The sequence below is a fragment of the Anser cygnoides genome, chromosome 1, assembly GCF_040182565.1.
Source record: "Anser cygnoides isolate HZ-2024a breed goose chromosome 1, Taihu_goose_T2T_genome, whole genome shotgun sequence".
Classification (NCBI taxonomy): Eukaryota; Metazoa; Chordata; class Aves; order Anseriformes; family Anatidae; genus Anser; species Anser cygnoides.
The window spans coordinates 175,286,284-175,312,048 of record NC_089873.1 but is presented as its reverse complement, the minus strand read 5'-3'; the positions used below and the strand labels follow the sequence as shown (position 1 = coordinate 175,312,048).

Genomic DNA, 25,765 nt, shown 5'->3' with positions numbered 1-25,765 from the left:
CTGTATCTCCTCTGACAGTCCTCATTCCTTAAAGACCCTGTAGTCAGAAACAACAAAGCCAAATGCCAAGGATCATTGAGATAAGAGACCATTCATTTTTTTCCCTGGTACTTAACAAACTCTTCTGTGTGTTCATGAGGTAGGTTCTAATACCTAGGAAGGAAGTAAAGCTGCTCATAGATTTTACAGATATTACTGATGTCACTGAAAATGTTGTAACTCACCTCACTGTAACCTCAGTGTTGTCCTAAAATGCTGAAAAGATTATATACATATATATAAAATATTTCCTAGCTACCATTGCTAAAAAAAGTAATACATGTGCCACTCTAGGCAGAAATTCAGTTTTGCCGAAGTGGCACCTTCTTCCACCTCAGTAGGCTGTTTTATCCAGAATGTGCATATTCATATATTTTTATTCATTAACTTATCATAAACAGTGCATGTCATGTTTCTGAAGTCTATGAGTTTGAAATTTCAGCTGAACTTTTATTTTTTAGTTTTGCTTTCAAAAGTGCTTTACTGATTTTCTAACATGGAAAGAGTTAAAAAAAATGGAAACACTGCTTGATAGTCTATTTTAGAATCACACCATTTAGTAGATGCATCAAAGGCATCTAGACTGCATTCGGGAAGAGTGATTGTAGTATATGATGTGCATATCTGAAATAATGCAACCAGCTAGGGTAGCAAGGGAGTGGAGATGGGGCTGTGCTACCTTCGGAGCAGGCCATAATGTTGTACCTTGGACTGTAGGTATTCACTTGCTATGAAGCCTATTCTGACATCCATTCCACTTCATCTTCATTGCTCTGCAGAGTTTTACAAACTTGCTCTAGTCAAGCTAGTTCAGGTTAAAAAATGCACTATATTTGCTTAAGAATCCAAATGAGTTCTTACGGTAGCCCTACTTTGATGTTACAAGAAGAGAAAGAATTATGTTGTGCATTTATGAAATTGGACACTAAGGTTCTGAATTCAGCATAGACTGGAAGTCTCTCTCTTGCAGAATCAAGACGCCAGCTTGGTCCCTGAAGAAGGGGAAACAAAAAATTCTGCCTAGGAAAACTCAACTGCAACTATGAGCCAGTAAGCTCTTGCTAGGGAAACTGAAAATCAAGAACTGCTGTCTCCTAAAAAGTTAAGATTTAGTGAGTGCTAAAGAATAGCTCCCGACTGAATGTGCATGGTATTATTCTGTAAAAGACAATGACTCCCAAGCAATGTTGCTGCCCAGTAACAAACAGTAACAGCACTAAAGGCAAGGGTGCAGGCTGAAACACAGGAAATCCCATCTGAACATAAGAAAACATGTTTTGACTGTGAGGGTGATTGAATGTTGGAAGAGGTTACCCAGAGAAGTTGTGAAGTTCTTGTCCTTTGAGATATTCAGGGTGTGACAAGACATGGCCCTGAGCAACCTGATCTAGCAAACCCTGCTTTGAGCAGTAGGGTTGGACTAGATAATGTCCATATGTTCCTCCCATCATCAATTATTCAGTCATTCTGTGATAGCTGTTAGTATCAATTAATAGCATCTCTTTGTACCTGATAGTGAATCTTACTGAGTTCTTGCAAGCATTCAATTTTTCAGGCATTTGCCTAAAGAATTGTTGTTATGATTATTTTGGAAAGCATAGATAAGTGAAATTGTGAACATCCCACTCCACTTGGAACACTCACTATAAAGATTTGTCCTGTCTTTCTCTGCATACACTGATGAATCTACCAATTGCAATTTTAATACACTTATTATTTGGTTGTGTTTTGTTCTAATTATTACTATTTATTTCTATTTATTTCCTTTATCCAAGTCCTAGAGCTAGAAATTGATTAGTAAAAATTTAACTTACACTGAGGCATGAATAACTTTATGATGTTGATACTATTCTAGGTATTTTAGAGATGAACATCAATGCTAGTTTGTAAAATACCTCAGTTCCTAAGGCAGACAGTTTTTAAAATAAGCTTATTTTTGTGTTTGTATGTGTGTGCATGTGTGACATTTCCGTCATGAAAATCCTAGTCAATAAAAAGAATCATCATCTACAACAACAAAAACACCACAGACCAACCAAAACCCAACCTAAACCACCACCATCAAAAAAAATATGTCCATATTTTCCTCGGGCCATATTTTTTTTAACCTCCTGCTTTATCTGATGACTTCTGCTGCTCTTTTCCAGAATTTGAATGAAACATCTCTATGTAAGCTCTATGTAAGAGGAAAGGATAATCTTATTTGAAGCATTCTCTCACTTTTTTTTTTAAACAGCCATGTTTGCATTTTGAACATACACTTCATGAAATGTAATGATTGAAGAATTCTATTCTATTTTTATGCTCTTGCTCTTTCCAGTATTGCATGGACTATGATAATACCAGTGCTTCTCTCAGGCCTGAAGGCAGCACTTATGAACTCTTTGCGTTAGACAAGACTAGCAATTTGAGTCATGGTAGCACCGAAGAACAAAAAAAATATTAACTCATTTTTTGGGAATTACTATGTGATGGCAGTACTTTTGAGGGGGGAAGAAAGGAGACAAAATAAGGAGGTAAGCACGGTAACATTTCTAAGCAGCTGAAGTAGAGATTATGAAAACGATCATGGAAACGTTGAAAGTCAATGTCAGAAGGAGGGAAAATTTGTTCAGAATGGTACTGCAGAAAGCAGTCTGATACTACCAGTTTCTAGTATTCCTTAATGAAGCCACTTTTTGAATTTGTTTCTATAAGCCTGAGCTTCTGGGGCATTGATCCAGTACAAATAAAGGCAACAGTGAGTCTGTTGAATCCTCAGCCTGTTTTCTCTCTCTCTCTCTCTTTATTTTTTTCCCTATTCTTTAGTTGTTTTTGTTGTTCTCTCTCTCTTTTTTGTTGTTGTTGTTATTGTTCTCTCTCTCTCTTTTTTTTTTTTTTTTTTTTTAACCATTGTTAAATGTATTTCCTTGTAGCTTTCCAGTGCAGTTAGCTTATTGCTGTATAATGCCTTCTGCCTAAGTGGAAAGTAAATCTTGGCACGTTAACATGAGAGTTTGTTAAAACACTCAGTCATTAAGTCATCTCACAAAAATCCACTGTTGTTATGTTATGATGTTGAATAACTGTGTACACTTATGTAAAAAGAAAAAAAATGCTTCTGACCTTATCATCAACGTATTTAGGCTAAGAATTGGAAGTGTCATTGTATTCGTCAGATCATCTTTCTAAAGTTACTAAAAAGAAAGACTGACCAGAGAAATTTCACTCAGCTGCCCAAATTCCACCAGGTCAGAAGAGATCTAAGAGATCTAAGTCGGGGTGTGTGTGTGTGTTAGAACTTATTAATAACTACGCTGAAGTCATTGTTATGGAGAAAATTGAAAGCTATCATTACAAGATATTTCCTCATCATACATGGCATTATGAAATCAGTATGGGGGGGGGGGGGGGGGGCGGGAAGCACAGTACATTAGACAATTAATTTTAAAAAATTAAAGAAGTTCTTTTTAAAGGATCTTAAATTCTCTGGGCAAATTAAAGTCCAAAGCAGAGTATATGCCTGCAGAAGTGCAAGCTTGTCTGAACAACACTTTAAAATTTAGGTGGACAGAATCTGGTGGCCTTCAAACTGTACTCCCCCTACCTAGTCCTTTCTTGTATAGGTAATATAGCAGTTTAGTGCCTTTTCCCTGTGTCCCTGATACTGAAAATTAAGTTAGTTATGTAGCAATATCCTTACATAAAAGAAAAAAAAATAATTCCTGTAGTATGATTTACAGTAATTATTGGTAAAAGTGCCTCTAGAATGGTAATTCTTCATTTATTGTGCTGCAGTATTTATGTTTCTATGTAAGTTAAGCCATCTGTTGAGGTGATTTGAAATAGTTAAGACAATAGAATGATGTTAGAGTCCTAGACTAATTTAAATGGGAAACAATTTCTGGAGGTATTCTGATTCAACACCCATATCAAATCAGAACAAACTTTGAAACTCATAGAATCATATAATGGTTTGGGTTGGAAAGGACCCTTAAAGATCACCTAGTCAAGCCCTCCTGCCATAGGCATGGACATCTTTCACAAGATCAGGTTGCTCAAACTTTCAACTGATTGAAAAAATTGAAAACTTCCAATGATGGGACAACAAAAATTTTTCTGGGCAACTTGTTCCAGTGTCTCAGCACACTTATAAAAAAAGTCCTAATGTCTAATTTAAATCTACCCTCTTTCAGTTTAAAACCATTACCCCTTGTACCTACACTACAGGACCTGGTAAGAAGTCTCCCTCCATCTCTCTTAAAAGCCCCCATTAAGTACTGGAATGCCACTATAAGGTCTCCCCAGAGTCTTGTCTTCTCCAGGCTGAACAACCCCAATTTGCTCAACCTTTCTTCATAAGAGAGCTGTTCCAGCCCTCTGATCATTTTGTGGCCTTCCTCTGGATCTGGTCTAACAGATCTGTGTCTTTGTTGTACAGCAGACTCCAGAACTGGATACAGTACTCCAAGTAGTGTCTCACAAGAGTGGAGCAGAAGGGGAGAATCCCCTCCCTTGATCTGCTAGCCATGCTTCTTTTGATATGGTTGGCTTTCTGGGTTGCAAGTACATGTCCAAGTTTTGGCTTATATCCAATTTTTCATCCACCAATACACCCAAATCCTTCTCTTCAGGGTTGCACTCAATCCATTCAGCACTCACTCTGTACCAATATTGGGGATTACCCTGACCCAGGTTCATGACCTTGCACTTGGCCCTGTTGAACTTCATTAGGTTTGCATGGGCCCACCTCTAAAGCCTGACCAGGTTCCTCTTGATTGTATCCCTTCCCTACAACATATCAGCTGCACAAGTTAGCTTGGTGTCATCTGCAAACTTGCTGAGAATGCGCTTAATCCCACTCTCTATGTGATTAAAGAAGATATTGAATAATACTGGTCCCTGTACACATCCTTGAGTAATACCACTTGTTACTGGTTTCCACTTACATTAGGTTATTCCGCTAGATTTCTCAGATCCTTGTCTAGTCAAATTTTGAATATCTCTAAGGACAGAGATGCTCAGACTCCCTGGGCAACTTGTTTCGATATTGGATCACTCTTATTGTGAAAATTTCTGTTTTATATTTAGTTGAGATTTGTCTGCAAATCAGTCTGTTTGCCTCTTGTCTTTTTACTGTGCACCTCTGAGCAATGTCTGACTCTTCTCAACAACTACCCACTAGGTAGATGAAGGCAGTAAGTGTTGATTTATGTGCCACCTAAGAATCTGACTTTGTACTCTTTCTGCTGTAAATGGAAGGTCTTTAAAAATACCTATACTTAATAATCAAGTGCAGGCATACTTGGTCATTCCTTGGGTAACAAGACTAGAAGAAAATTTCATTCACAGCTCTCATAGACCAAAGGAAAATCTTCTATTACTCATATAAATTTAGGTTGTAAAGTCCTAAATAGATTTTCTTTTAACTCAGAATTCTTATAGCTTCTGCTTTTTCTTTCTTTTCTGTAACCCTCAGCTGCTTTCCCCAACTTTTTGGGACTTAAGGAATATAGGCAATCAAATACTAAATTAAAACTTGAGTCAGAAGCACAAACACATATTATAGCATAAACAAAATGTAAATTTTGAAGTATTTATTTCATTGCAGGAAAATGTAATATATCCAGAACTGATGCCTCTAAATCACAGTGTTTAGAACTGTATGAAATACAACCTTCATTTTTCTAATTATCCGCCTGCTGACCTATGGCTGACATGGCTATTTATTTCTATTGGAAATTGCCATGGACACTGGAAGGGAACAAAGCAGTGATGTAGAGACAATCTACTGTACTCTCAGAACAAATTCAGAAATGCCTGCAATTGCAAGAAGTGTCAGTTTAGCTCAGCTGACTGCATTCTCCCATAATTCTGGATTAATAAAGGGTGCAACTTAGTGAGCCAAAGCAGCCAATTAGAATTCAGCACAAAACCACTGCTAAATTGTCAGTGTAGTACTGCACTGTGCTAAACTGAGCAAAACACTATGGTTGTTCTGCAAATGAGGCATTTTGCAGTTCACATTTATTGTTTATGAACAATGTTTTCTGACAGTCTTGGAAAAGCCTCCAAGATTTTTATAATGTCCTGCTTGTATATTCTTTCCTGTAATGGATAAACTGGCAAGGATATAAGCATCAGCAAATGCTTGTTGCTAAATGAGTATCAGTAGACATGGCCCTCTGAATATTATCACTGTACTTTGCAAATATAATTCATCCTTATAGTAAAATATTATCTAGCAGCAAGCAATACTGGGGCTGGAACACTACACACTAATCAGACTGCAGTGATTGTTCATACCAGCCAGAGCCTGCTTGTTCCACAGAAGAGTCAACAAATCTTTTATCATCACTTTGGCAATTCTGTTTTATGATTGCAATTATATGTACTAGGGACTAATGGAATTAATATAAATAAAAGCAATAAGTTTAAACGGATTTATGCAATATGAAGTTTAGTTACTCAGATGAATTAAATCAAACGTTAACCTGCTAATAGTACTGCCAGCTAAGAACAATAACATTGCTTTTGGTATTTTTTTGGCCACTTATTTTCCTAAGCACAGTCAATTAGCAAAACATACTAGTAAATCTATATGCATGACAACTTGTTACACACAATTTATTTTCTTTAAAGATTTGTGAACTTATCTGTGTCAGTAATCTTCATAACTTCAAGCTCCTCCATAATGTTGCATTCTCTAGTAAAGATATTGAGTACTATAGTACTTAGTGATATTTCATTATTTTGAGTGTTTAATATAAATTAGGCATATATAAATTGCATTTATGTTGTCCTATGGTGGGTTAACCTTGGCTGGCTGCCAGGTGACCACTAAATTGCTCTCCCACTCCCTCTCCTCAGCAAGACAAGGGGATAAATTAAGATGAAATAGCTTGTGGCTTGAGATAAGGATGGAGAGATCATACACCAGCTGTTCCTGTTATGGGAAAAACAGACTAATAGAATCATAGAATATCCCAAGTTGGAAGGAACTGTGGTGGATTTACTCAGGTGGACATCTGAGCTCCACCACAACTGCTCTCTCACTCCCCCTCCTCAAAAAGAAGGAGGAGAAAATACAATGCAAAAGGCTCAAGGGTTGAGATAAGGACGGGGAGATCGCTCAACAGTTATCATGACGGGCAAAACAGACTCAATGTAGGAAGATGGTAAGATTTATTGCCTATTACTAACAAGTTAGAGAAGTGAGAAACAAAGGAAAGAGACCAAAACTGCCTTCCCCTACATCCGCCCTCTTCTACCTCCCTGCCCCTGCCAAGTGGCACAGGGGAATGGGAAAATGGGAGTTGCAGTCAGTCTATAGCACTTTGTCTCCGCCGCACCTTCTCAGTCACTCTCTGCCCCTGTTCCACATGGGGTCCCTCCCACGGGATGCCATCCTTCCCAAAGTGATCCTACATGGGCTTCCCATAGGCAGCAGCTCTTCAAGAACTGCTCCAACATGGGTCCGTACCACAGGGTCCATCTGTCAGGAGCAAATTGCTCCAGCACGGGTACACAATGGGTGGCAGCTCCCCCCAGACCCCCTGCTCCTGCATGGGCTCCTTTCCATGGGCTACAGGTCCGGCCCAGGGCATGCTCCTGCAGGGGTCCTCAACAGGCCACATCCACCTGCTTCACCGTGGTATCCTCCACAGGCTGCAGCATGGAGATCTGCTCCACTGTGGGACCCATGGGTTGCAGGGGGACAGCCTACTCCACCAGGGACCTCACCACAGGTCTCAGGGGACTTCTGCTCCAGCGCCTGAAGCACTTCTCCCCCTCCTTCTTTAGAGACCTTGAAGTCTGCAGGGCTGTTTCTCACTCCTCTCTCTCTCCCAGCTGCTGTTCCCCAGCAGTTTTTTTTTCTTCCCCTTTCTTAAATCTGCTGTCACAGAGGTGCAAACAACATCGCTTATTGGCTTGGCTTTGGCCAGTGGCAGGGCCCTTATCTAACTTGGGGCAGCTTCTGGATTCTTCTCGAAGAAAATACTCCTTTGCCACATAAACCCACTACACGAACCCACAAGAATCATCAAGTCCAACTCCTGGGTCACCAAAGGACCACCCAAAAATCAGACCATGTGTCCGAGAGCACTGTCCAAATGCTTCTTGAACTCCAGCAGGCTCAGTGCTGTGACCACTTCCCTGGGGAGCCTGTTCCAGTGCCTGACCATGCTCTCGGTGAAGAATTTTTCCTGATATCCAGCTTGAACTACCCTAGTCGCTGCTTCAAGCCATTTCCTTGGGTCTTATCACTGGCCACCAGAAAGGACACTTGACTGGGGAAAGTTTAATTTTATTTATTGCCAAATAAAGTTCTGTAGTGAGAAAAAAATGTATAACTAAAAACATCCTCCCCACTTCCCCCTCCATCCTCCTTCTTCCTATGCTCAACTTCACGCTTTCACTCCTAACACCTCTACCTCCTCTGCCCCCCACCCCAAGATGCACAGGGAAGATTGGGAATTGGCCTTGCAGTCAGTCTGCAACACTTCATCTCTGATGCTCCTTCCTCCTCATGATTTTCCCCTGATCCATTATGGGGTCTCTCCCAGAAGACATAGTTGTTCATGAACTGGTCACAGTCCCTGCCAGGAGCCTGTTCCTGCATAGACTTTTCTTGGGCTGCAGCTTCCTTGATGTCATGCCCACCTGCATGTCCAGTGTGGGGTCCTTCATGGATGTAGTGTGCATATCTGCTCTGGCATTGTCCTTACTGGGCTGCTGGGGGACAGCCTGCTCCACCATGGTCTTCTCCAAGGGCTGCAGGGGAAGTTCTGCTCTGGATCATTTCATCCCCCTCCTTCTTTATTTCCCTTGGTGTCTATAGGGTTGTTTCTCACACATTTTTTTTCTTACTTCTCTATCACAGATGCTGCACAGCAATTTTTGCCCTTTCATAAATACGTTTCCCAAAGGCACCACCAGTGTTGCTGCTGGGCCCAGCCCTGCCCAGCAGTGGGGCCCTTGGAGCTGGCTGGAACCGTCTGTGTCTGGCACAGGACAGCCTCGTCTTTTCTTCAAAGACGTTGCCCTGCAGCCCTCACCACTACCAAAACCTTGCCACATAAATCCAATACATATTCTTAAGAGTGTTTTGGCAGGACTTACCCAGTGTGAGTTATGTAGGCTAACAGCAAACATGGGAACTTGGATAAAATACAGAGCAGATTACTTTTATTTTTTCTCTAGTGAAAAATGACTTTTATTTTTTCTCTTCCTCATGGACAAATAAATGAGGTTTGCTGCTTACCCAGGGATCATTTTATGAAGTTGTACAGATGCTGTCAAGGTTTGTCTGACCTTGTATGATTGTCCCCTGCTGCTGTTTCTTATGCGCACCAATGATAATACCAGTGGAGAACTGCATATTATCAGGCTTCGCTATATGGCTCTGGACGTGATGATTGAAGCCATAATGTACTAAGCTGTCTTTTCCTCAAGTCTGTCAGTGAGGGGAAAGGGGTTGAGGAGGAGTGGACAAATCCTGTGGCTGTGTGGCTGGTATCAGCAACAGGGTATTGTTTTCTATGACCATGGGACCTTCTTTGAGAACTGATGACTGCCTGGAAGTGAAAGGAGTCACCTAAGTGGGTAATTCTGCTATTAACCTACCAACCTTGTAAGAAGAACTTTAAACTATGAAACACGTACAGAATAATCAACAACCAGGTAAAGAGTTTGTGGACAGGGTTATCCTTGAAAGAGCATGGTGATTGAGGCAGGTTCCTGAGGACCAGAAGAATATAAATGTCACTCCTATCTTTAAAAAAGGCAAGGTCATAGAATAATAGAATATCCTGAGTTGGAAGGGACCCACAAGGATTTCACTCAGAGGGTGGTGGGGCACTGGAACAGGTTGCCCAGAGAGGTTGTGGATGCCCTATCCCTGGAGGCATTCAAGGCCAGGCTGGATGTGGCTCTGGGCAGACTACTCTAGTGGTTGGCAACCCTGCCAGAGTAGGGGGGTTGAAACTAGATGACCTTTAAGGTCCTTTTTAACCCAGGCCATTCTATGATTCTATGATCATCAAGTCCAACTCCTGGGTCACCAAAGGACCACCCAAAAAATCAGACCATGTTTCTGAGAGCACAAACATTTCTTGAACTCCAGCAGACTCAGTGCTGTGACTGCTTCCCTGGGGAGCCGGTTCCAGTGCCTGACCACCCTCTCGGTGAAAAAACTTTACCTGATATCCAGCCTGAACTGCCCCTGTCACAGCTTCAAGCCATTTCCTTGGGTCCTATCACTGGTCACAAGAGAGAAGAGACCAGTGCTTGCCCCTCCACTCCCCCTTGTGAGGAAGTTGTAGACTGCAATGAGGTCTTCCCTCAGTCTTCTCTCCTCCAGGCTGAATAATCCAAGTGACTTCAGCTGCTCCTCATAGGTCTTTACCTCCAGACCCTTCACCATCTTGGTAGCCCTCCTCAGGACACTCTCTAACACTTTAATATCTTTCTTATATTGTGGCACCCAAAACTGCACACGGTACTCAAGGTGAGGCCACACCAGTGCAGAGTAGAGCAGGGCCATCACTTCCCTTGACCAGCTAGCAATGCCATTATTGATGCACCCCAGAGTATGGTTGGCCCTCCTGGCTACCAAGCCACACTTCTGGCTCATGTTCAGCTTGCTGTCGACCAAAAGCCCGAGACCCATTTCTGTGGGTCTGATCTCCAGCATCTCATCCCCCAGTCTGTATATAAAACCAGGTTTGCCCCTTCCCAGCTGCAGAATCCGTCACTTGCTCTTGTTAAACTTCATATTGTTGGTGATTGTCCAGCTCTCTAATTTGTCTAGATCTCTATGCAAAGCCTCACAACCCTCGATGGAGTCAACAGCTCTACCCAATTTAGTATCATCCATGAACTTGCTCAAAAAACCTTCAAGTCCAACATCCAAATCATTTATGAAAACATTGAAGAGGACTGGTCCTAAAATGGAGCCCTGGGGGACCCCGCTTGTGACAGTTCACTATCCCAATGTAACCCCATTTACAAGAGCCCTTTGAGCCCGACCCATAAACCAATTGTTCATCCGTCTCATTATGCTTTTATCTAGCTGCATTCTATTCATTTTTATTTATATATTTATTTTTTCCCAGAAATATACTGTGAGAGACAGTATCAGAAGCTTTACTGAAATCCAGAAAGATTATATCAACTGGCTTCTCTTGGTCAACTAGATGGGTCACCTTGTCATAAAAGGAAATTATGTTTGTTAAACATCACCTTCCCCTTATGAACTCATGTTGGCTGTTACCAACGCGTGCGTTGTCCTTCAGGTGTGTTTCAAGAACTCTCAGAATAATCTCCACAATTTTACCAGGCACTGAAGTGAGACTGACAGGCCTTTAATTGCCAGGATCTTCCTTCTTGCCCTTCTTGAAAACTGAGACCACATTTGCCAGCTTCCAGTCAACTGAGACCTCTCTAGATTCCCAAGACCATTGAAAAATAATTGAGAGAGGTCCCACAAGGACATCAGCCAGCTTTCTGAGTACCCTGGGATGAATCAGGCCCCATGGACTTATACGCATCCAACCAGAGCAGCAAATCCCTCACAAGTGCAGGGTTGGCTGGGAGTTTATCATTCCTGCAGTTACAGTCCTCCAACTCAGGACAGCTGGGATTCCAGAGCCCATCATCGGTGCTGAAGACAGAGTCAAAAAATGCATTAAATATCTCTGCTTTGTCTATCTATGTCTCTGTTTGTTAGGTGACCAACCTCATCAAATATCAGACCAATGTTTACTCTGGTCCTCTTTCCTGATAGCATACTTAAAAAACCCTTTTTCATTGTTCCCCACAATCTGCAGTACTACAGACTGGTCAGCCTCACTTTAATCCTGGGGTGGGTGGTGAAGCAACATATCAAGTAATCATAAAACATCCCTGGTGGTGGAAGCATTGAGAACAGTGAATGTTGTGTATTTTGACTGTAGTAAGGCTTTTGACACTATATAACATCCTCATCCTTAACTTCAACTGTTAAACTCTGGGTTAGGTAAGTGGACAGTGACCTGAACCACAAGATATCTTGTTGTGCTCAGATAGCTGTGATTAATGGCACAAAGTCCATAAGGAGTCTAGGTACTAGTAAAGTAATCCAAGGGTTGATAGTGGGTCCCTTACTGTTTAAGCTCTTCAGGTTTGCTGGTGATACAAATCTGGGAAGAGTGGCTGATACACTGTCATTCATAAGAATTTTGACAAGGGGGAAAAATGGGCCAACAGAAGTCTCATGGAGTTCAACAAAGTGAAACAGTTCTGCACCTAGCAAAAATTAACCCCACAACCCAGTATAGGCTGGGGGCCAATCAGATGGAATGTAGCTTTTCCAAGAATGACTTTGTGTTCCTGACAGGCCTGGCTGACCATGAGAAAAAAATGTACCTTTGCAGTAAAAAAAAAAAAAACAACAACAAATGCATCCTGGAGCTTCTTCCCTAGAGAACTGTCAGCAGGTCAAGGGACATGGTTCTTCCTCTCTACTCAGCACTGGTGAGGCCACATCTAGAGTACTGTGTCCTGTTCTGGGCTCGCCACTCTAAGAAAGGTTAATGGAGTAACCTTTCCATTAATAAGTTAATGGAGCGAGTCCAGTGAAGAGCCCAAAAGATTAAAGGACCAGAACATCTCTCATACATGAAAAGGCAGAGAGAGGTGGGATTGTTCAGCCTGGAGTAGTGAAGGCTCAGGGGGATCTTATCAATGTGCAGAAGTCAACTGTAGGAAATAGATAGGCATTCTTCTCAGCAGTGCTTAATGAAAGGACATGAGGCAATGAGCACAATCTGAAATGCAGAAAATTCTGTCTAAACATAAGAAAAAAAATTACTGTGAAAGTGACTGAACACTGGAACTGGCTACTCAAAAAGGCTGTGGAGTCCTTCTCTGTGGATGTGTTCAAACCCTGAATGGACATAGTCCTGGACAAACTAATTGATCTGACACACACTGAGCAGGAGGGTTACATTGAAGGTGAATTGCATTATTGTAACTTTTGCATTAGAAACTTCATTAACATAAATGCATCCTAGGACTCTCAATATCAGTCAAATGTTTGTTCATCCCTGTGAGATACCAATTCTGGAATGCTAAGCTCTTTTGGTGCATGCATAGCTCTGTTCTGATGTAAGAATAATCTCTTTTGAGGTATTGTTTAAAATGATGCACTCTTAGAAATGGGTGAATATAACAAGGTTCACTAGAATAAGAATCTAGGATAGAACAGACCTATCAAGAGACATTTTAATAAAAAAGACCTTAAAAACAGCAAAATGCACACTTTCAGTAACTGAATTTTGGCTCCTTTCTCCTGGTGGTGACACTGGTATAAATATGGAGAAAACATACTGAACATAATGACATTATTTCATATTATTATTTGAATAAGGGAGAACAGAAGGCTGCCAGTGCTGGCAGTGTTTGATCCTGCCTGTCGCTTACTTGGTTGTAAAATACAGAGGGTGGATTTGAAGAGCCTTCTAACTCTAGGTTGTATGACTTTTGTAAGCAGAACTTTTATCCTTTTGGCCTTTGGCCATGGCGCTTTTTGAAAAAAGTGAACTGCGGAAATTAGGAGTATAAACAACAACTCAGAAAGGAGTGTAAATATTGATGCAATACTTGGCACATGAAGGCAGTTCAGGGGCGTGGAATTTCTTTTTGTGAACTCTCACACAGTTCTTGTTCACACTGGCCTTTAAATAGGCATGTCTGCAACCTTTTCTCAAGACAAAATACTCCAGTAGGAAACTATCTTAGTGTAAGGGTGCAGTGGTTTTACTCAGGTGGGCGGCCAAGCTCCACCACAACCGCTCTCTCATTCCCCCTCCTCAAAGAGGAAGGGGGAGAAAATATGATGAAAAGGGCTCAAGGGTTGAGATAAGGACGAGGAGATCACGCAGTAATTATTATGATGGGTAAAACAGACTCAGCATAGGGAGATAGTAAGATTTATTGCCTATTACTAACAAGCTAGAGAAGCGAGAAACAAAGGAAAGAAACCAAAAGCACCTTCCCCCCCATCCACCCTCTTCCACCTCCTCCCCCCGAGCGGTTCAGGGGAACGGGGGAATGGGGGTTATGGTCAGTCTATAGTGCTTCTTCGCCGCCGCCGCTCCTTCTCAATCACTCTCGTCCCCTGTGCTGTGGGGTCCCTCCCATGGGATGCAGTCCTTGCTGAACTGATCCTGAGTGGGCTGCCCATAGGCAGCAGCTCTTCAAGAACTGCTCCAGATATGGGTCCATACCACGGGGTCCATCCCTCAGGAGCAAACTGCTCCAACCTGGGTCCCCCACAGGCAGCAGCTCCTGTCAGGTCACCTGCTCCTGCGTGGTCTCCTCTCCATGGGCTACAGGTCCGGCCTGGAATCTGCTCCGGCAGGGGTCTTCCACAGGCCGCAGTCTCTGTTGGTGCAGGTCCACCTGCTCTACCGTGGTCTCCTCCACGGGCTGCAGCGTGGAATCCTGCTCCACCGTGGTACTCCATGGGCGGCAGGGGGACAACCTGCTTCACCATGGTCCTCACCACAGGCCGCAGGGGACTTCTTCCCCGGCACCTGGAGCACCTCTCCCCCTCCTTCTTCACTGACCTTGGCGCCTGCAAGGCTGTTCCTCACTCCTCTCACTCTCCCAGCTGCTGTGTGTTGCAGTGTGGTTTTTTTTTTTTTTTTTTTTTTTTTTTTTTTTTTTTCCCTGTCTTAAATATGCTCTCACAGAGGCGCAAAACAACATCACTTATTGGCTCAGCTCTGGTCAGCAGTGGGACCCTTACCAAACATGGGACAGCTTCTAGATCCTTCTCACAGAAGCCACCCCTATGGCCTCCTGCTACCAAAACCTTGCCATGTAAACCCACTACAAAGGGCTAACAGGATCTGTCTAGATTTATCTTCTGAAGATTTCTTCACATTTTGATTATGAAAGCTTTAGTTCAGTAAATAATTTTGGAATATTTTTTAATATACTGCTTGGTGATATCAGCAGTGCCACTTTCAACTTATTCAGCCTTGGTTAATTTTAATAGCCCTAAATCAGAAACAGTTATGGTCTGTTTTTCCTGCCTATGCGTATTGGACTGTACCCTGGCAGCATTCACAGCCAAGTATAAAGGATAATGGTGTGTCAAGATGTAAGAAATATTCCAGGAAAATAATTTATGTTGGATCATTGACTTATCATTCAGTCACTGTGCATGTGTCCCTTATGGGAAACTAATTCTTTGGCTTAATTTCTCATTGTACTACCTTCATGTTCCTACATGAACTACAGTGTTTCTTCCTGGGAGATTGTTCCATTGAATATTTACAGAGATTTATGTTCACATTCTAAGATAAACTATAGAGTAAGAGTGGAGCAAATTAACTCCATGAATGTTCAAAGACAGTACAGTACAGATGATGAGAGTTATGGGATCTGTAATTATTTCAGGCAGTTAATGCAGTTCTTTGGTTCCTTGAGAGCTTCCAAAACTCCATCAACAGCATCCAACCGCAAGTCAAATAATCATTTGGTTTGCTTACATATATATATGAAATAATCAATTTAATTATTTTCTGTTGCCCTTTATGACAACAAAACAACATGAAGTCCTTTCCAACAGTGGGAGAAAGGCATGTCACAGATCAAGGAAAGAAATAATCATATATGGAAGAAAACAGTGTAAGTAGAAGAGGTTAAAAGAATACAGTAATTGATAAATGCAGCAGGATGATAATGAGTACAACAGAAGGAAGTATCCATCCTCTTATCAGTCATAAGGAGAAACAGAAAAAAATTGATTTTATAGGACAGTGTTAGAGTATTCCACTGAAGATGTTCCTCACCAACTGAGAATGAAGATGAAATACCTGATAACACATTTTGTATTATTCATCTAATTTCCTCTTGTATTACAAACACATAGGCATTGAAAGGTACACACACCCACATGTATCTATATTTAAATACATATATTTTCACACAGAGGGATACAAGCACACACTAACAGCTACTTTCAAGCAAGCAAATGGGAATATATTATGAAATTTTAGTGGTAATTTGATGTCTAACTGCCTTAGACTCCTTTGAATAAAATCACATCTAGTATTATTTTGTTTGCAAAATATAAAATAATTGTGATGTCTCTCTGTGTAAAGCTGTAGGACAATTTTATCATTATTTTGTTTTTATCCCACAGAAAAGTTATTCTGAATATATTTAAGCAATAAAAAGTTGTCTGCAATTCACTGGTCCACAGAACTCCAAAATCTTTTCTATAAGAAATTCATCAAATGAAAGTTAGTTTCTAAAGGCAACAGTTAATATTTTTTTTCCTATATTGTGTTAAATGTCATTACTTTAAATGAAAACTCATGTATTACTTCTGAAAGGTAAAACATAATGAATATGAGTCAATTGAAAACACAGAGAGTTGGAAGTTATTTTTACATTGACACGGGATGGAATATCTGAGATGAGAATATGCTTTTTTACTATTTATGACTTACTGCATGAGAACAGCTTTTGCAGACAGTGTTTCTTGTTTGTTATAATTTGTGAGCAGCCTGACAAGACAGAATGTTCCAAGGATTGGGGGATGGGCTTAATCATAAATCTCAAAAACTCTGGAAGAGGTTGCCCTGACAGGTTGTGTAGTCTCCTTGGAAACATTTAAAGCCTGACTCAACACCTCAACACAGTCCTGTGCAAGCCTAGGTGTCCCTGCTTCAGCATGGGGTGTCATGTTAAAGGGGACTTTTTAACATCAAACATTTGCCTGTTTCAGAGTCCTGATAAAGGCTTTTACTGAGACAGTTTTGGATAAGGTATTCCTAACCAAAAGGTGAAGGCACAGAATTTACCAAGAAGGCATCCCTGTCTTGGTGGAGGAGAAGGGGCACAGACTGTCGACTGTCTCTTCTAGGTCTCCAGTTCTATCTTTGCAACCCCTGCTCTTCTTTTTTTTTCCTAAGTATAACACATCCTCATAACAGTAACTCCTAACACTAACTTTCTACGCTTTCCTCTTTTCCTTTATATTCTAACCATATTTGTTCCCCCACAGTCCACCCCCACCCTCCTGGAGTGATGTTTAGCATGATTTGGGTGAAGAGGTGAGTACTGTAGTAATTTACGTTTACCATGTACTTCATTAAGCTCATTATCATATTCAATATTAGTTTTAAACATTTTGAAGCAAAATGTTTGACTATGGGCACCATGGCCTTCAAGATTCTGTTGTGGCACAAAAACAGGGCCAGCCAGCCACCTCAAGAGTCCCTCCTTCAGCAACCGTTTGTACCAAACTTGTGGACTTCCATCCACAAACTTTGTGTAAGAGATAAGCAGGAGCAAGCTGCTCAACTCCCCTTTCCCAAGGCTGGTGCTTATCAGTTTTCAGTGACACTAACTAGTCTGACTATTCTCCACACGGGGTTGGACAAGATAACCTCCAGAGGTCCCTCCCAACCTAAACCATTTTGTGATTCTGTGGTTCTAGTCAGCTATTCTTTTTCAGCTGGATTCTGTGCAGTTAAATGACAGCAGATTCATAGAATTTGCTGTTTATATTGTAAGTTTCTCTTTCACATTTGCTCTGCAGCCGCTGTTATAAGGATCCTTAAAATCAGGTTGTGTAGGCTGTATGATGCAAAAGAACATTTTACAGCTGAATGTTGTAAAGACTGCTTTTATCTGACGGGATTGTGAATTCCTGCCTCACTGAGCTGATAGTTATCAATGATAGTAGTGAGTGCACAGTATCCATCACATAAATAAGTGTTCAGCACTTACTCGAAATATGAACATTGTTACTACCGAATAACTCAAACAAGTGTTTGACATGACATTTCACACAAAAGAAAAATCTTTTTACATAGTAACACTAAGTCATCCATATGTTCTGGAAGACATTTTAATTTTATTATCAAAGTCTGCTGGTCTTTCAGTACTTTCTTGAATATACTGAATATATATTGAATATTTAGTGTGCAATACTGTATGGGATTTCCTAATTTTGCATGCACATGTATGAAACCAGCGTGAGATGGTCACCATGGCTTATGCGTCCCTCCATTCTCAAATGGCAAGGTGCAGACATCTCAAAACAAGAATTAACATTTAACTTGTCTTATGTGACCACCTTAGGAAGCAATGAACTGTGCTCTAGAGGGGGTTTATATCCATTAATGGAAAGGGATAAAAAGTTATAACCTTCAAACATCTACAGTAAGGACAGGTGAATCCCACAACTTATTTCCAAAACCGGGTGATTTGAAAAACCAATTCTTAACAGTATTCTGTGTGATTTAGAAATAGTAGCAATTTGGTCTTGAAATCTTTTACTTCTGGTCAAATGAAAAAGCTTGTGTGAGAAGCCTTTAAAAAGTTTTTTAATTTAATTTAATTTTATTTTATTTTTTAGCAAAGAAATTAATATTGAGTGATTGGACAGATGTAACAAATATACATACTTGTTATCTTGAAAAACAAAAACAGAATTTTAATTGAAAAAAATAACAATTTTTAGAATGCATGTAAAGGAAAGATGTGTTCATAGTAATAAATTAACAGCCTTTGTAATTCCTTGCCAAAAGACGTAAGGGTTTCAAGAACCTAGAATATTAATTGAAACTTCTTTCACTCAGCTAAAATGGGATCAGGCAGACAGCAAGCATGTACGTTATTTTTTGTGATTTAACTAAGAAAGACTGTTTGATATATTTTTGTTTAAGATAAATAATTAAAATGATTGATTCCTTGCAGGCCACAGGTTCTACTGATATGAGTGTTGTTTCAAAGGACTATGTTTCTAAGTTTAAATCCAAAGGCTATTTGGTCAAGATTCAAGTTAGTGAGGTTTCTACCTGTATTTTTACAGATATATATATATAGATGCATTTGTGCATACAGTTTGCAGAGTTTTCATTTTCTATCATTTTTTGGAGACAGGGAACATTTTGTATAATAGGAGGCGAAGATTATTCACTGTAATTTGTCTTATGCAGTGGGAAATGTTTTGCAAGACAAGAAGAATTTTAGAGTTCCTAGGACAGAAATACATTTCTTTTATTTGTCCTTATGTCAACCTGTCTCTCCCTTTTTTTTTTTTTTTTTTTTTTTTTAATCTCTTGTTCAGTATCAGAAAAAAAGAACTGGACAATTCAGCAAGGCATAACACAGCTGAATACCTCCAGGGGCAAGAAGGAGCAGCAGCACTGATGAGGTCTTAGAGCGAGCATCTTTAGAATCATTAGTTATAAAACCTAAACATTAAAGCACTATTCTGAGAAACTGCAACTGATTTGTCTTCAACGCAAGAATTTTCATTATCACTTTCCTAGCTCTGTAGCTGTCAAGATTACCTCTATCACACCAAGACAACATTCTCAAGTCCAAACTCTTTCCTTTACTGCATGAGGTGTTTCAAACATTTCTGATCTCTATGGAATTAAACTTTATATCCATATTCATCTGTGATTTTGCTTATAGACACATAAACCTGACACCTTTATTTTGTAAGCGCTGTTTTAAGAGGGTCATATGTAGTATCTTGATGGCTGAAAAGAAAATATGACTTCCATTGAAGTCGATGAAGAGAATTTTGCATTCTTACCTATTTTTTTTGGTCTTATCCAAGAAAAAAAAAATGAGGGAGGCAAATAAAATCCATATTTATTTACAGGAAAAGTTCTTATTTATATTTTAGAGAAGCCAGGAAAAAAAAGGAGAAGAAGAAGGAGAAGGAGAAGGAGAAGGAGAAGGAGAAGGAGAAGGAGAAGGAGAAGGAGAAGGAGAAGGAGAAGGAGAAGGAGAAGGAGAAGAGGAAGGGGAAGGGAAGGGAAGGGAAGGGAAGGGAAGGGAAGGGAAGGGAAGGGAAGGGAAGGGAAGGGAGGGAGGGAAGGGAAGGGAAGGGAAGGGAAGGGAAGGGAAGGGAAGGGAAGGGAAGGGAAGGGAAGGGAAGGGAAGGGAAGGGAAGGGAAGGGAAGGGAAGGGAAGGGAAGGGAAGGGAAGGGAAGGGAAGGGAAGGGAAGGGAAGGGAAGGGAAGGGAAGGGAAGGGAAGGGAAGGGAAGGGAAGGGAAGGGAAGGGAAGGGAAGGGAAGGGAAGGGAAGGGAAGGGAAGGGAAGGGAAGGGAAGGGAAGGGAAGGGAAGGGAAGGGAAGGGAAGGGAAGGGAGAGCTTACAAACTAGAACTGGACAAGTTTGTGACAAAGCATCTCATTAAATATTTATGAAAATACAATAACTTGGTAACTGAAATATTTAAGAAAATATTTCAAAATAAAAATCTTTTTTATCATTCCCCAGATTAATGCTTTCTATTTTTAGCTGAAATATATCACTGTTACTTTAATTTTCATTTTGAAATATTTGATTTCCATTATTCATTTTAAAAATGTTAATTTTGATGTTTTTGCAATTAGATATTTTGATTTAAATATTTCATAAGCTACTTAGAAAAATAATAAAACCAAAGATTAATAGGAAAGTATATTTTTTTGACTCTCAAGTGCATTCTAGTATAAAATAAGTTACTCTCAATATGAACCCTAACTACTTTTCCCCCAGTACTTAGGAACTAGAGTTAAATTAAATTAAAAATCCACTTAGTTAAACAACATCCTGAGGACCATTGGTTTACTGAGAACTGTAGATGAGTAAAAACTGCCTTGAAAAAAATGAGGGCTTTCCTACTGCTTACTGTAAATGGTTCAAAAATCAGGAGACTGAATGATGGGTATAGAGAACACAGGAGCATGGTAAGCATCCAAAACACTTGAGAGATCAAACAAAACCATAAGATAATGTATCTTTAGCAATTCTAAAGCTACTTTTGATAGACTCAGTTTTAGGAACACATTCATTATCATGCATGATCAAAAGTAAAGTCATCACGAGATTTAATATACACATATAAGAAAACAGTTGGCTTAGTGTATGGAAAAAAGCAATCTGAATTTCTGGATTTCATCTATAAATTTCTAGCTTTCATAGTTTCATGCAAACTTGGTCAGAGATGGTTTTCAGATACTTATTCTGTGTTAAGTAATTCTGTCAATTAAGGTGACAGTAAAAGATTAATTATTTGTGTTGATTTTCTTTTTATTTTGTACAGTACAGCCTGAATAAGTTAATTTGTAGAATATATTGTCCTTTCCTTTGCTTACAGGGCTGGAGTAGAGACTGGATGTAATGATTTCATTCGACTATAATACTTGAACTACTTTATGCTCCTCTGCTTGCTACAGCTCTTGGCTTGTATGATTCCTTTCAGAATTTTGTGGCAGTTTGACTTTGAACGTGGATGAGAAGTCATACTTATTTTCACTGCAACAATCTGCCACAGCATTTTGCATGTGTTTTTCTTCCTCCAACTACTCAGCTTTCATGTTTTTCTCCCCACAAAAAGAATGCCTTTGAAAATAACTGGCAGTTTACAGTCCTGAAATTCAGTGTTTCAGTTCAGGGTATTTAAGCTGGTTGTATTTCAGCATATTCTCTTTTACGCTTACAAATACTACCCAGCTCTAAATATAAGCTGTATCAGTCAGTGAGTTCCATTTTCAGGAGAAAAAAAATTAAGACAGTACTCCAGGTGGGGTATCATGAGAACAGAGGAGATGGGGAAAATAAACTCCCTCTACCTGCTGGCAACGCAGCCCAGGATATGACTGACTTTCTTGGCTGCAAGTATATATTGATGGCTCGTGTTCAGTACTTTTTGGTGCACCAGTACCCCCCAAATCCTTCTCTGCAGGGCTGCTGTCTATCCACTCATTGTCCAGCCCATAGTTGTGCATAGACAGAACCCTGTTTTGTATTTGGAATTGCCCTGGCCCAGGTGCAGCACCTTGCACTTGGCCTTGTTGAACTTTGTGACATTTGTATGGGCCCACCTCTCGACTGTCAAGGTCCCTCTGAAACATGTGAATGTTTTTGTTGCAAAACTAAAAGGAAAACAAAGACAAATCAGATATGTAAGCCATCAGTTTCAGTTCCAGCACAGCTAATTTTGAAGGCCTGTTCCTTTTTTTTTTTTTTTTTTTTTTCCCCAACTAAATTCTGGAAATATTAACATGAGTAGGGGTATGACCCTAATTTCCAAAGTCTTTCATTTGTTTTATGAAGTTGTGTCTATGTAAGTGGAACTAGATGGTGATGACAGCTGTGAAATATTATCAGTCATCTGATCCGTCAAGTGTACAGTCAGGAAAAGAAGAGAAAATACATATTCTCAAGTAGCAGGGTACATGAAATACAGTTTGATGCGACCCATGACATTGAAACCATAGAAGGATTGATGTAAAAATATGTTTTCCCCATGCATTAATAACAATCCTTAACAACCCAATCCAGAATTTTAAAGATTAATCATCCCACATTAAAATGGCAAGAGCTTTAATTTCATTCTCACTTTACTCTTGGAGTTCAAAAATGCCATAGTGTCTACAAAGACAAATTATATATGCAGTATAGACTATATCTCACTTTTCTTCCACATATCGCAATTAAAGTTGACTTAAACCAAAAAATGCAAACAGGGAGATATTAAATTAGGCAAAAAATGTAGTGAAATAAAAATAAAGGAGAAGTTATCTCATACAATATGAAAATCATTTTGGACATCAAAATTTTATGGTTTTTTTGTTGTTGTGTGTTGCTGTTTTTTTTAGGAAAAAAAAAATCATTGGTAATTTACATTTGGATTTGTCTAAGAGTTTTAAAGATACAGAATCTTATTAAATTTGGATGTGCCCTTAAAAGATATGGACTAAAAATATAATTATTTTTTCATGGTTAAAATGCATGAACTTTAGATTTATTATGATTTAATTATAGACAGTAACAGTTAGATTCCACTTCTAGTTACCTGAACCACTTGCTTCAAATGCTGGATTTTAGTTTATTCTCATTTGCCTCTCTCAAGAGCTCTCAGTTAATAAATAAATAAATAAATTAACAAATAACTTATTTCAAGAGTCTTTGGCTCCACCTTGTGTTCATTGTGTTTTCCTAGAGAATCTAATGCATAAAAAAGAGACAGAAATATGTGGAATTAAATTTAATACTTAAACTTGGAAGTTTTACCTGTGATGCTGGATTTGACCTCATCTTCCATTAAAGAGTGATGAAGCTCAGAAGCTCAAGTATTTTCCATTTCTTTAATAATTATAATATTGAAAGTACAATAACATTTCAAATGGAGAGATCCATGGTGGACTACAAAGAAATATGTTCTCTATGTACTTGTAAAGACATTGTTTATTGGAATAAAACTAAAAGTTATATAAAGGACTCCTGCAGTTGTTCTGGAATTTCACAGTAACTCAGGAAAAGTAACATGCAGCAAATGGCAATGACCAATGTTCATACACTGTAAATTCTGACTAAACTCTGGAAGAATAACCAGATTCTGTGAGCACCATTTCAGATTCAGCTTGTTCCAACCTGAAGTCATAGTTATGAAAATTAACCTCATTCTTTCAAGTTCTACTGTACCTGTTTCAGATTGTTTCTCCAATAAAGGCCTCCATAATCCTATGAATGAGATGCGTCTGGCCTAAAGTTGGGTAGATGCCTCTTAAATGAAGCTGCATGCGTAATCTCAGTTCCTGCCTCCTGTCTTTTTTTGCCTTTCTGCTCCTCTTCAGACTTAAGGTTCTTTACCGAGAGGGTTTTTGTGCACTGGAACAAGCTCCCCAGGGATGTAGTCATGGCACCAAGCCTGTCAGAGTTTAAGAAGCATTTGGACTGTGCTCTTAGTCATATGGTCAGAATTTTGGGGTAGACCTGTGTGGTGCCAGGAGTTGGACTCCATGATCCTTGTGGGTCCCTTCCAACTCGGGATATTCTATGATTCTATGATTATGCAAACATTCATGTGTGATTCAAGTTTAACTGTTCATGTCTGATTCAAGTTTAACTGTTGAAGCAGGAAGTGATGTGTGTAATGAATGGGAATTTTCTTTCCTGATGTGATCAAAATTTTGTAAGGTCATCTACTTAAAATGACTCAGTGTTTGCCTCTTTCCTTTTATGTACCCACAGTGATATAGAGACTATATTTTCATTTTTACACAGTTGGGAGTGAGTATTAAACTTTGCTGCTTTATGTCTATTCATAAAGGTGGAGATACTGAATGCTTTCTTTGCTTCAGTTTTTGCTTCAAGGACTCCCCCCCAGGACTCCTGGACCCTGGAGGGAGAAAAAAGGGTCTGGGAAATGGAGGGCTCCCCCCTGGTTGATGAGAGAGTGGTTCGGGAGCGTCTGAGTGGGCTCAATGCACACAAATCCATGGGCCCCGATGGGATGCATCCACGTGTGCTAAGGGAGTTAGCAGAGGTGAACACCGAACCACTCTCTATCATCTTTGAAAGGTCCTGAAGAACAGGAGAGGTGCCTGAAGACTGGAGGATAGCCAATGTCATTCCAGTCTTCAAGAAGGGCAAGAAGGAGGATCCGGGAAACTACAAGCCAGTCTCACCTCTGTCCCTGGAAAGGTGCTGGAACAGCTTGTTCTGGATGCCATCTCCAAGCAATTGGAAGAGAAGAATGTTATGAGGAGTAGTCAGCATGGATTCACCAAGGGGAAGTCGTGCTCGACCAACCTCGTTACCTTCTATGATGGCATCACCAGCAGGGTAGATGGGGACAGATCAGTGGATGTCATCTACCTTGACTTTAGCAAGGCTTTTGATACTGTCTCCCATGACACCCTGCTAGCAAAGCTGAGAAAGTGTGGGGTAGACGAGTGGACAGTAAGGTGTGTTGAGAACTGGCTGACTGGCCGAGCTCAGCAGGTGGTGATCGGTGGTGCAGAGTCCAGCTGGAGACCTGTGACTAGCAGTGTTCCCCAGGGGTCAGTGCTGGGTCCGGTCTTGTTCAACATCTTCATCGACGACCTTGATGAGGAAATAGTGTCCACCCTCAGCAAGTACACTGACGACACAAAGCTGGGAGGAGCGGCTGACACGCCAGAAGGCTGTGCTGCCATTCAGCGAGACCTGGACCGGCTGGAGAGATGGGCAGGAAGAAACCAAATGAGGTTTAATAAGAGCAAGTATAGAGTCCTGCACTTGGGAAGGAACAACTGAACATATCAGTACAGGTTGGGGGGTGACCTGCTGGAGAGGAGCTCTGAGGAGAAGGACCTGGGGGTCCTGGTGGACGACAGGTTGACCGTGAGCCAGCAGTGTGCCCTCGTGGCCAAGAGGGCCAATGGGATCCTGGCGTGCACTAAAAGGAACGTGGCCAGCAGGTCAAGGGAGGCGATCCTTCCCCTCTGCTCTGCCATGGTCAGGCCTCACCTGGAGTACTGTGTCCAGTTCTGGGCTCCCCGGTACAAAAAAGACAGGGATCTCCTGGAAAGAGTCCAGCAGAGGGCCACAAAGATGATATGGGGCCTGGAGCATCTTCCCTATGAAGAAAGGCTGAGAGACCTGGGTCTGTTCAGCCTGGAGAAGACTGAGAGGGGATCTTATCAATGTTTATAAATACCTTAAATGTGGGAGACAGTGGGATTTGGCCAACCTCTTTTCAGTGGTTTGTGGGGACAGGACAAGGGGTAATGGCCACAAAACGGAGCACAGGAAGTTCCACACCAACATGCGAAGGAACTTCTTCACAGTGAGGGTGACAGAGCACTGGAACAGGCTGCCCAGGGAGGTTGTGGAGTCTCCTTCTCTGGAGATATTCAAGGCTTGTCTGGACACCTACCTGGGCAGCCGGCTCTAGGGAACTTGCTT

At 40.6% G+C, this 25,765-nt stretch overlaps 1 long non-coding RNA gene across 1 annotated transcript in view; it reads left to right on the top strand.

The window, feature by feature from the left end:
• Positions 1-19,835, top strand: part of LOC125180002 (uncharacterized) — a 76,262-nt gene extending 56,427 nt beyond the window's left edge. Inside the window, exons 2-3 of the long non-coding RNA XR_007158202.2 lie at positions 17,084-17,132; positions 19,157-19,835. This is a non-coding gene — a long non-coding RNA (uncharacterized lncRNA). The remainder of the gene's footprint in view (positions 1-17,083; positions 17,133-19,156) is intronic.
• The last annotated feature ends 5,930 nt before the right edge of the window (positions 19,836-25,765 follow it).